The following is an 11,260-nucleotide window of genomic DNA, read 5'->3' on the forward strand; positions in this document are numbered from 1 at the left end:
CCCTTGCGTGTTTTGGTACAGACCAAAGTAAAGAGTCAACATGGCATACTGCCGTGCCTACCACCCACTGCCCTGGCATAGATCAGTCACCCCTCAAGCTGGGTGCCCTATGCCAGTGCTAAGGGTACAAGTGCATGAGCCCTGTGCCCCTACGGTGTCTAAGTCAATTCTTAGACATTGCAAGAGCAGTGCTGCCATTAAGAGTATATGGTGCTGGGAGGTCGTCATTACGAACTCCACAGCACCATAATGGCTACACTGAAAACTGAGCAGTTTGGTATCAAATTTCTCAGCACATTAATCCTACACTGATGCCAGTGTGGGATTTAATAAAAAATGCACACAGAGGGCATCTCAGAGATGCCCCCTGAAAACTTACCCACCACTAGAGTCCAGGCTGAGTGGCTGCTTGCTGCTGCCATCACCAGACATGTTTCTGGAACCCTGGGTCGAGAGCCTACTGCTCTCTGGGGCCTGAAACAAAGCAAATCCTGGGACGAGGTGCCAAGTCTCCTCACCCAGGATGGGCAGGGTTCACGAAGGGGAAGCTTCAAAGGCATGCCACCTTTGTGAGCCTCCCCAGACCATTTGCTGCTTTAAGCACCTGGTACCCACTGGTTCTACCCCCCACTTTGGGCAGGAGAGTCAGCAGGAAAAACAAGTGAGGGAAAGAGGCATCCCCACCTCTGCCAACTCGACCCCTCAGGTGGGGGAGGCCAGGTGAAGCACCACTCTCAGTCCCCGCCATCTTTAGGATTGGGGGGACGCAACCAACCAGGGACAGGCTCCTACCCCCCTCCCACTGGAGGGTGGCACAATAGAGGTTGTACCCACCCCAGGGAAGGGACCCATTGGTCCCTGCCCTTTACCTACCTGTAATACCCCTAAATCTAGCATTTAGGGGGCACCCTGAACCTTGCTTCCTCAGATCCAGCAACAACAAGAAAAAAAGAAGAAGAAGGACGGAACAGCCGTACAGCCAGCTAACAAGAGGAAGACGCCCAACGACTTGGCTCCAGCCCTACCAGCCTGTCCCCCCTCAAACCTGCTCCTGCGAAATCCCGGTGTGTCCTGCAGCCAGCAACCTCAAAAACTCCAAAGGACCTGCTTGCCTTCACTTCAAAAGACTGCTTCTCCCGTGAACACCCGATTTGTTCAACTGCAGCCTCTGGCAGCAGCTAGAGACCGCAAATCCAGCCCACTCTGCACCCACCGAACCCGGCCCGAGCTTGAGTGGAAAAACACCACGTGGAGGTCACCCCGGCGATCCTGACCCAATATTCGGTGACCCTTGACCTGCCTCAAGCCTCCAGCCAACGCCTGCAGCCTAAATCCAGAAGGCCCCCCTAACCACGACCAGCAGCTGGTAAGAAGATACGACCCAAAAAGGCACCCCTGCGTCTGACGCCCCAATGCCTAGTGTGCCCAAACCGACGGTGCCTAACCAACTCTTAACTTCCCAACTTACCTCTCCAGGTAGTGGTCGCACCAAGAAGTCCTTTGCCCTGCATGCAGTGCTTTTGCAAACGGGAGGTGCTCCATAGAAAACAACAGGACGCCCGATGTCGAAACAGCACTCTGCACCCGGTCGCCCCAGTGCCGGTAAGAGTGCACCTTTTGTGCTACTTTGTTTCCCCATTTTCCCTGACCTAAACCCTAGGAGCTTTGCTCCCACAACCCAGTGGCCTGCTTGCCAACAGCCACCAACCGGAGGCCCTCTGTCCTCCATTGGATTTCATTGGGCCTCAACACTCTGCACCCGGTCGCCCTAGTGCCACTGAGGGTGCAAAAACAGTGCATCACTAACCCTGGGGGACCCCTGAGTCTAACCCCAGAACCTTAACTCCCAAAGTCGATTACTTACCTGTGAACCGATAACCTGTTTTTCTTCCATAGGATAACATTGACAATTTTCTTCCAAAAAGTTTCTAAGTGTGGAGTTTTGAAATCTAAAGATATTCTTTAAAGATCGCACAAATAACCCACAAATATTTACTTACCTGTTTGCTGGAAGTGTCCCAGTCCTGAATCTAGGTATCCAGCACTGAGTTAGAAAAGTAATGTAAAAAGTACCTTACCTGTAATTTACTGAAAAAGCCTATTCATTTCAATGTACTGTATTTGCTAAGTATTGCAACCTACTGCATCCCCTGTAAATCAAACATAGTACAATTCCTATTGCATTTTCAAACTGTTCTATATTCAGCAACTTAATACTGTGCCAGGCTTGCTTGGTTAAAAAAAATAAACAACAGTATATTTTTTTTTATACAAAAACAATTGGCCTAGAGTTCAGTTCTTGAGTGTGTGAATTCATTTGCTGACTGAGTGTGTACATCAAATGCTTAACACTGTCCTCTGATACTGCCTTACTGCTTGACCACTCTACCACAAATAGAGAGAAAGGTTCTATCTAATTGTAACCTCTGCCTACCTCTGGGGTCACCTGGACTCCATACACACAATACCTCATTTTGGTGTAGTATATATAGAGCCAGTTTCCTACAATCACTCTCTGCCTCCTGTCCCTCATCAGTGGCCATGAGTAAGCTCATGTCAGCCCTGTTGTAGGAAGGCTTTCAGCAGTTTACATGAAGCACCCTGTGGGGGCTTCTAGGAGTACCAAGGTCCTCCAGATAAGTGATCTCACCTTTCTTCTCCAGGATGGTATGGGGGCCACTCCACTTGTCTTGGAGGGTTCTTGGGGCCACATGCTCGAGGACCCATACTTTCTGCCCTTGCTGGTAAACAGTCGGAACAGCCTTTTGGTCATACCTCAACTTCTGAAGTTGTTGGCTGGCCTCCAGGTTTTTGCGGGCCCTGTGGCAACACAGGCCTAGTACACAAGCCACTATGTCCTGTTTAGGAGGTTTGAGAGGCTGCTCCTAGCCCTCCTTCACAAGAGCAAGTGACCCCTAACTGAATGCCCGAACAGAAGTTCAAATGGGCTCTAGCCCACTCCCTCCTGTGAAACCTCCCTGTAGGCAAAAAGAAGGCAAGGTAATAGGACATCCCAACTCCTCCTGAGTTTTTCAGATAGTCCCATTATCATATCTTTAAGGGTTTTGTTGAATCTTTCTACCAACCCATTACCCTGTGGATGGTAGGGTGTAGTGAACTGATAGTTGGCACCACACTCTTTCCACATGGCTGTCAGGTAGCCAGACATAAGGTTTGCATCTCGGTCTGACACCACCTCCTTCGGAAATCCCACTCTAGAAAAGATTCCTAAGAGGGCCTTGGCCACTGCAGGTCGTGTAGTGTCCCTACGCGGAATAGATTCTGGGTATCTAGTGGCATGGTCCACCATCACCAGGATATAACTGTTCCTGGATGCTGTAAGAGGGTCAAAGGACCAACAATGTTCATCCCTACCCTTTCAAAGGGAACCCCAACCATTAATAGAGGGATTAAGGGGCCATTTGTATTGCCATCTGACTTGCCACTGACTTGACAGGTGACACAGGAGCGACAAAACTCCTTAGTATCTTCAGACATATAGGGCCATCAACGATCTGTCCCACGCTTGTAGACAAGTGAAGGAAGATCACCAACAAACCTTGGCAATTGTAAACACCGGTACGTGAGAGACGATGCTGTGTTGCGGACCAGCAATGTCTGTGGGACTAACCCAGCAAGTGGAAGTCAGTGCTGGCCCTCAGCATGCAAGAGAGCCATCAGGAATCAATGGAGCCCCCTCGAGGACCCTCTGACAGCAAACACAAGGAGTTGCAAGGAAGCCTCAGCAGCACACAGGAGATGAAGGCCCAGGATACAGAGGATGCAGGCTGGACATTGTTCTTGGAGCTGTGCGAGGCTGGGGCTTCTTTGAGCTTGAAGGTCTTCCGTGAAGGAAGCCAACAAGCCTTGGCAACGACAGACAGACGCAGTGCACTGGGAGGCAGTTCATGTCAGCTGGAGTGGGATTACAGCCACCCCACTTGCAGCGAAGACTGGTCAGGCCTCTAGAAAGACAACAAATCACCACCTGTGTTGCAGAGCTGGGCGAAATCCGTGGGAAAATAGGATCAGAAAACCGGTTATTGTCATAGAGGTGCCTGCAGATGCAGGGAAGTGACTCCTTCACTACAAGTTAGATTCCTTTTAGCTTGGATGCAGGCTGAATCCTTGGTGACTTGGAGGATGCATGGCCACGGAGTTGCAGAACTTGAGAAAGCACTGGGGCGAAGATGCAGCAGTAATATTCCCACCGAAGCACTCTTGTCTTGGGTCGTGGCTCAAAAAACAGCAGAGTTCCAGTGTCCACCAACAGAGGAGTCTTTGGACAGTCTTCAGACAACAGGCAGTTGGATCTAGGAGATATTGTCAGGACGAATCTAAGGACCCACCCTCAGGGGAGCCCTTAAGTAACCATAAAAAGGGATAGGACCTCTTTCCTGTTGACCCACCTATCACAAGGGGTCAGGGATGCTACTCAGCTGTCCTAGCCAGTCAGAGGCTCCCAGGGGTCAAGATGCAACATGGCAGAATCAAGTGACCACCTGGAGGAGCTATGGGCACCCAACCACCCAGCAACGGGAGAAGCAGGAGCTGGAGAACCCCTAACCGACCATGGAACTGAAGAGGGCGAAGACCAAACTGAACCACAGAAAGCCACAAAACACAGCGCACCAGACACAGAAACTGACAGGGCAAGAGGGAGAGCACCCAAACCACCAGAGAGCAACCAGGACAAAGGAAGCCTCCCTCCCTGTAGAAAAAACAGACTGCAACCCGCTTAAGCGCCAGGACAACCAAGAAGGAAATCACAGACACCTCCAACAAGAACCGCAGACTCAACAGCCAGGAAAACCTCATGAAGAGACATCCACACATGGGAAACTGGTACACAAGCTCCACTGGCGCAGCAAAGCAGACCAGGCACAAAACCAGAGGCCAAGAAAGGACCAATAGGCTGCCTCTCACCTGCCAACCACCGGAACAGAAGGCAAAGAGCTCCAGGACAGAACAAGAAGCAGCCAGCAGATGGAACCATAATGGGCCAACCAGGCAGGAAGAAACAACAACAGCACCCCATCAACCAGCATGCAGGAGAAGCCGAAGACAAAGAGCATTGCCATATCAAAGGGGGAGTAACCTCACAACAGAGAAGCCCCCAGAGCAAGGCGTAATAGCCCAAACAGACACTGATGCACCAAACAGTGACCCCAGCAGAAGCTCACTGTTAGGAATTAACATTGGCAAGTGTGCGTCATTCCGGTTTGTGCATTTGTATTTGACCCCTTAGCGCCTAAACCCGTACTTTCCTGACGCTCCCTAAGGGGGATAAGGAGGAGCTGGGCCCTCCCATCATTGCTTGGCTAACTTTCTGTGACCACGCCCCCTTCCCACTTCCTGGTTCCTGTTCGAGTTGTTGTGCTGCCGTCTAGAGCTCTGCTGGGCTCTGTCTTCTAGTCGCCTGATACCAGACTCTCCTGACCCTCTGCTACTCGCTTTTCTGCCCTGTGAGTGTGCGTGTGGTGTCTGGTTGTGAAAGCGGTATTCTTTTCCGCTTCGTTTTCAGTGAACGCGACGCCCTGCTATTCCACACGCATTTTGCGGGCGTTATCGGTTCACTCTTTGCTATATACTGGTTTTGCTACCACTGTTACCTCTTTGGTTTGCTCCTTTACTTAAGTGGTTTTTTCCTCTTGAGAGTGAGCGCTCCGCCCTATCCTCCTAGGGGCCGGGTGTCTCACCTCCTGAGTGGGTGCTGCTCCGCTGTACTCGCCCCCTGTGCAGCCGGTTGGTGCCCCTCACTCCTTTTCTGTTTTGTGTTTGTTTTGTATGGTGTTTTGGTGTTACTGCTCCGCTGGCCTGATCCTCTTTAGTCAGCCGGCCAGTTCACCTCACCTGCCCTTCCCATTTACGTTGCGTCAGAGGTGTGTTGAGTCCTTCGTGAGTCCTGTTGGACCCCTCCCTGATTGCCTGGACTCATCGTTGACGCTGGCCCGATCTACATTTGGGGTAAGAACCAAGAGTGATCACACTTGTCAATGTTTTAGGGTGTTTCATGTAAGCATAGGGATTGTGTTTATTCCTAACTTGATCTTTGTTTCCTAGCCTGGACCACCCCTCCCGGAGACGCCTTATCTACTATTCTGTTACCCCACGTATGAGGAGAGTGGTGGACACTCCTTGGGTAAATTCCCTCATACTTTTAGGATACAGCAGATAGGAGTGTGGTCTACCTTGTTAGCGCATTCCTGCTGTTGTGTCTTGGAGGTGTGGGGATTTGTCTTCGCTCCCGTGGAAGTTGGCTCTTCCCTTAACAGAAAGCCAAGCCCACGAATTTTCCTTCCCCTGAGCGAGGATGAATTCCGACACATCTATGGAGGCGTCAGGCACTGTCCCACAGAACCTTTCCATGGAAGACTTGATGGCAGCTTTTGTGGCCCTACAGACAGAAGTAGGAAGATTAGGTATAGAAAATCAGAGGCTAGTTACGGAAGTCCATCAATTGAGAACAGGCACCATCCCTAAAGTCCGCAAAAGTTATATCCAGCCTGCCAAATTTACACTTTCCCCAACAGAACAAGACCCACGAGCTAGCACTGATCCTCAGGCCTCCCCTGTGCAAGTCACGGTAAACACCCCTAACCCTGTGCCCCTAGCCATGCCCGAAAGATTTACAGGGGATAGCTCTAAATACGAAGTTTTCATGAACCAGTGCCAACTCCAGTTCTTGTGCAAAGCCGCGTCCTTTCCGGACGATTCTGCCAAGGTAGCGTTTATCATATCCTATCTAGTCGGGAATGCGGCAGAATGGGCGGTGCCACTGGTACGGAACAACGATCCCCTGTTATATGACCTAGACCTATTCAAAGAAAAAATGAGAAGCCTTTTTGCTAAGCACGCCTACATGCAAGCCAGTGACACTGAGTTACTAAACCTTCGACAAGGGTCGAAGGATTTGCTCTCGTACATAACGCAATTTAATCGCCTAGTAGCCGAAACCCACTGGCCTGAAGACAAGAGAACTTCCTTGTTTTACAGGGGGTTGGGTGAAGAACTTAAAGACCTACTCTCCCAGATAGTAGATCCACCAGAGGATTGTGCTTCCTTTATTGACCTGGTTGTTAAATTAGACCATAGATTGCATGAGCGAAAAGGAGAAAGGCCTTGCACTGTTGGGCCCAAAATGGTTTTCCACAGAACTGAGAAACCCATAACCAGAGACACCCCTGAGCCCATGCAAATAGGGGGAATACGCGGGCCTCTATCCTCGGAGGAAAAAGAGAAAAGAAGGAAGCTCAATCTGTGTCTATACTGTGGCAAGGGAGGGCACTTTGCTCGAGAATGTCCTGTGCGTCCAAAAAATCCAAGGCAATCAGTAAGCAGTCTTACTAGTTCGGAAAACTCGAAAGCTTGAGGAACAGAGAGATCGATTCCTTAAGCTCCAAACCTCCACAGATCTCCTCTAAACCCGTCCTAATGATTAAACATTTCATTGTACCTATTACTCTCACTTATTTAGAGAACAAACCATACACCATGTCAGTTCTCTTAGATTCCGGTGCTACCGGTAATTTTTTTGACATCCACCTAGCCAAACAATTGGGGCTTGCCTTTGTGGCTAAGCCTCAGCCTGAAGCCATCTGGGCCGTAGACGGTTCAGAATTATCCTCTGGAATGATTAGTTACCAAACATCTCCACTGACCATTGTGTTCAATAACGGACATTCTGAGTCCCTTGTATTTGACCTGATCGATGCTCCCAATTTTGGTGTTATCTTGGGTGTCCCTTGGTTGCAGATTCACAACCCTGCGATTGATTGGGAAAAACGAACGGTTACATTGGGTTCTTCTTTCTGTAGGAAACACTGCTACCAAGAAGCCCAGGAACCAGATTTGCCACTATGTTGTGCAGTACAAGCAGGGGTGGATGCATGCTTACCTGACCAGTATGCCGAATTCTCTAACGTATTCAGTGAGCAGGAAGCCACCAAATTGCCTCCACACAGGAGTTATGATTGCAGGATTGACCTGATACCCGGTGCTGACTTACCCTGCAGTCGCATTTATGCCTTGACTCCCTCAGAAAACGACTATCTAAAAAATTATCTGGAGGAAATGCTTGCTAAAGGCTTCATCCGTCCTTCCTCGTCGCCTGTTTCTTCCCCTTTGTTTTTTATTGATAAGAAGGAAGGAGGGCTCAGGGCATGCCTGGATTATAGAGCCCTGAACAAAATCACCATAAAGAACAAGTATCCCCTTCCTCTTATACCTGTCCTTCTAGACCAGATAAAAGGGGCGAAAATATTCACTAAAATCGATCTCAGGGGTGCCTACCATTTGATCAGGATAAAACCGGGCGACGAGTGGAAAACTGCCTTTCGAACAAAATATGGTCTCTATGAATATTGTGTAATGCCGTTCGGGTTATGCAATGCCCCGGCGGCATTCCAATATTTTATTAACGACATTCTGAGGGAGTACATCGATGTTTTCGTTATAGTTTATATCGATGACATACTTATATTCTCTCAAAACGAAGCAGAGCACATAGAGCATGTCCGGAAAATCTTACAGAAGTTGCAGGAGAACCAGTTATATGCCAAACTGGACAAAAGCACCTTTCATACCTCTGAAGTTGATTTCTTGGGTTTCACCATCAAACCTGGTGGCCTTCAGATGGACCCTAAAAAGGTAGAGGCATTGACACTGTGGAAAAGCCCCACTTCAGTTCGAGAAATACAATCCTTTCTAGGATTCGCCAATTTTTATCGGCGCTTTATCGATCGGTTTTCTGACACAGTTTCCCCCCATCACAAGACTGTTGAAAAAAGGTGTACCGTTTGTTTGGACATTGGAGGCAGAACAAGCATTTTGTGCCTTAAAAGAGAAGTTCACTTCTGCTCCTATTCTCCGTCACGCAGACAACTCTCAACCTTTTTATGTGGAGGCTGACGCATCACAATATGCTGTAGGAGGGATTCTATCCCAGCGAGACACAAATACAGGTCAAATGCACCCCATAGCTTATTTTTCCAAGACCTTGCTGCCTGCTGAAAGAAACTACACCATAGGGGAGCGTGAACTGTTGGCCATCAAATTGTCCTTCCAAGAATGGCGACATCATTTGTTAGGGTCTCCTCATGTGGTCACCATTTATTCGGATCATAAAAATCTGCAATTTTTCAAATCCGCCAGAGCACTCACGCCCAGACAAATGAGGTGGTTATTGTTTTTTAGTGAATATGATTTTGTGATCACTTACAGGCCCGGCACACAACAAGGGAAAGCAGATGCGTTGTCCCGGCTAGGACTAGCTGACCAATCCAACAGAGAACAACCGCTTCCCATCATCCCAGAAAATAAGATACTTGGGGTGGGAGAGAAAGATCACACACTTCTAGAAGACCTCAAAAGCCTACTACCCACCATCCCATCGGATGAATGGTTACAAAATCCTCTTCACACCATCAAGGAAGGGATTTATTACCATGATAACAAGATGTTTGTTCCTGCTTCACCTTTGAGACAAAAGATCATTGTATGGTGTCATAGTAGCCCTTTGGCCGGCCATACAGGTGGGCGGAAGACTCTTGAGTTATGTCGCCGATGGTTTTGGTGGGAGTCATTGTCTCAAGACGTCTGGGAATATGTACACGCTTGCGCCATATGCGCCCGCCAAAAGGCTTCACATTGTGCTCCTACAGGGCTGTTAAAGCATATAGCCATACCCCCTGCACCCTGGCATACTATCAGTATGGACTTTATGACTGATTTACCACCGTCAGGACATGCGTGTTCTGTAACTACAGGACACCCTCCTACTTTGCACTCCTTTTTACTTTTCAAACATGGTAACTCCAATTGTGTAAGTATCAAATCATACTGTTTATTTAAACATTCTTTTGTAGCGAGTGTTCATTTGAGAATTGTATTTCATTCATACACATTTACATGTTCATCTTGTCATCCCAATGCATTTCAAGCATAATGCTCTTCTTCAGGGGATTTGTTTAATCTGAAATTATAATACACGAAATAAGTACCTGAGATAATTTTACGCAACAGTTCTAAATTATCCGATCTTCACATTATACATAATTTATCGTACTGAATACTGTGCTTTCTCTGTACCTTATAGCCCCTGCTGAACTAATCGTTTATATCGTCACTCATGTAACCTAGTGCTTTTAGCCCTTATATATCTGTGCCACAGCTTGTTTTAGTGATCGGAACTCCACCCAGTTGCCCTGGTTTGTATCAAAATTACTCACAAGCCTTCATTTCCGAAGTCGTTCGCACTCTGTAAATTAATAAACAATCCGGTGTAAGGTTCAATTCACCTTGTCTTAATACAGGTGCATAGCGCACTTGTAGGTATTATGTTTCAAAGCACTCCTCTTACCCAGTGCGTGTTGCTGCCTCTCTCCCCTCGCTACTCTGGCGTGCGTCGCTCTGGCCCTGTTTCCCTGTGCACCTCTATGACCTTGTTCCGATCACGTGACCGCAATAGCGGTCGTGTATACCTTCCCTAATGTTTCGCGCTGGTGTTGTCCTAATGTAGCAACAGCAACTAGTGTATATGTCAATTGCTAAAAGACTATTACATTTATACAGGAAACGACATTATCAAAATTACACAGTTCAAATATAATGTGCGTTATTTGTCTTTTAAAGGATCCCTATACATATCAAAAAAGTCAAAAAAGTCATTGTATCCAAAAAGAGTAACATTTGTCTATAAAAAGCAATTCAGATCTAATCTTTCATTAAGCCCCTTTGGCTGTGTGGTACATAAAAAATTAATCCAAAACGCTTCTCTCCTCAGTAACTGATTATCAATGTCCTTTCCCGGAATGATTTTCACAGTCTCCAATATGCAAAATTTCAATTGGCTCGCATTGTGGTTTGCTTGATTAAAATGGGTTGCCACAGAGGATTTGGTGTTTTTCAAGCGTATGTTGCTTTTATGTTCTATTATGCGAGTTTTTATTTTCCTTTTGGTTTTTCCCACATAGGATAATCCACAAGGGCATCGCAATAGATATATCACGTTCTCTGTGTTACATGTTCCAGTTACTTTCAACTGTATGGGAGTGCCTTTGGTTGGATGGTTGATAACGTTCCCTTTGATAATCGCTGAACAGTTTCCGCAATTATGGCAAGGAAGTGTTCCATTGTGTTTCACAGCTTCTTGTGTCGGTTGATTTAACAGTTCTTTGAGATTCTTAGTTCTCTCATAAGCAAAAATTGGAGGTGCAGAAAAAATTCCTTTGAAATCTTCTTCTTGTGCGAGTAAAGGCCA

This window comes from Lissotriton helveticus (genome assembly GCF_964261635.1).
Source record: "Lissotriton helveticus chromosome 1_1 unlocalized genomic scaffold, aLisHel1.1 SUPER_1_unloc_58, whole genome shotgun sequence".
In the NCBI taxonomy this organism is placed as follows: domain Eukaryota; kingdom Metazoa; phylum Chordata; class Amphibia; order Caudata; family Salamandridae; genus Lissotriton; species Lissotriton helveticus.